The sequence below is a fragment of the Sceloporus undulatus genome, chromosome 1 (assembly GCF_019175285.1).
Source record: "Sceloporus undulatus isolate JIND9_A2432 ecotype Alabama chromosome 1, SceUnd_v1.1, whole genome shotgun sequence".
In the NCBI taxonomy this organism is placed as follows: Eukaryota; Metazoa; Chordata; class Lepidosauria; order Squamata; family Phrynosomatidae; genus Sceloporus; species Sceloporus undulatus.
In genome coordinates, this window is record NC_056522.1 from 21,630,511 (window position 1) to 21,632,080 (window position 1,570).

A 1,570-nucleotide genomic window follows, 5' to 3' on the forward strand; every position below is an offset into this window, starting at 1 on the left:
GGCTGCTACTTTTTCTGACCTCTCCCTTAACGCCACCTCCCTTATGCCCTACCCAGCATGCCTTTGGGAGGGGGTTGGGGGGTGTCACTTTTTTCATGCAATTCTGGAGTTCTGTTGCCACGATTGAAGTCTTAAAGAAAAATAGAAAGAGAATAGAAAAAAAATAAAGGTAAACAAGGGTGGTTCGGAGTAGTGGGGGGGGGGGACAGGGAGAAATGCAGACACTGACACCACATGATGGCAATCGTGCAACTGCCCTGGGAATGACATTTCACACTTGGAGACCTGCATAGTTTCCATGTCATTAACAGGTTTCCACTATCAGTTAAAAGGGACAGGTTGACAACAACAACAACAACAACAATAATAGGTTTTATTTATATACCGCCCAATCACTGGGAATCCGGCTGGCTTACAACAGAGGGGATAATAGATGGTTCCCTGCCCTCAGGCTTACAATCTAAAAGACATGACACAAAAGGTGAGGGGAGGGGGGGGGGGGGGAGGGGATCAGGATAGCATTCTTCTCTCCCTCTGAGGCCTGGACCAAGGCAGATGGACCGGAGGGAGGGCTCTTCTTCTTCAGGCTAGCCCTGATGGAACTGGGCCAGCCTATTCTCTCCCTCACAGACCGAAAGATGACAGTTCTGGAGGGAGGAGCCTCTTTCTTCAGGCTAGCCCCTGATGACGCTGAGCCAGCCTGTTCTCTCCCTCACTGGCCGAAAGATGACAGTTATGGAGGGAGGGCGCTCTATCTTCAGGCTAACCCCTGATGACGCTGGGCCAGCCTGTTCTCTCCCTCACAGGCCAAAAGAGAACAAGGCAGCTACAGGTTGAAAGCATTGTTATGTGATGGATATCGCCAAAGCCGCTTTATTTTCTGTGTAATCTATGTTTAAAAACCACACATAGTGATATCCTAAGCCAAAAAAACTTATTCCATAATAAATGCCAATGATACTTTAGGCGCCTTGGTTGAGCTTATCAGTTTTTTTAAAAATGTTCACTGAAGGAGATGGTGCCCAGCTCAACCACATGAAGGATCATTGGATCATGGACTGTTGGCTGCTTAGGAAGAAGGGCTCATCTGGATTTCCCTGACAATGAAGGAAAGATGGGTGCCTCAATGAGGAGCTCCCAGATTTGGTTCCTATGTGATAATGGTTCCTATGGCCTCAGAGAGAGTGATCAGGCAGACCCAGCAACATCAGGGACTGCCTGAAGGAAGAGGCCCCTCCCTCCTCAACTGTCATCTTGGCCTGAGAGAGAGCGATCAGGCAGACCCAGCTCCATCAAGGACTGCCTGAAGGAAGAGGCCCCTCCCTCCTCAACTGTCATCTTGGCCTCAGAGGGAGCGATCAGGCAGACCCAGCAACATCAGGGAGTGCCTGAAGGAAGAGGCCCCTCCCTCCTAAACTGTCATCTTGGCCTCAGAGGGAATGATCAGGCAGACCGAGCAACATCGGGGACCGCCTGAAGGAAGAGGCCCCTCCCTCCTAAACAGTCATCTTGGCCTCAGAGGGAGCGATCAGGCAGACCCAGCAACATCAGGGACTGCCTGAAGGAAGAG

The 1,570-nt window shown here is 50.7% G+C and overlaps 1 protein-coding gene across 1 annotated transcript in view; it reads right to left on the reverse strand.

Annotated features, from left to right (window-relative positions):
* Positions 1-1,570, reverse strand: part of DHX57 (DExH-box helicase 57) — a 56,349-nt gene that overhangs the window by 27,971 nt on the left and 26,808 nt on the right.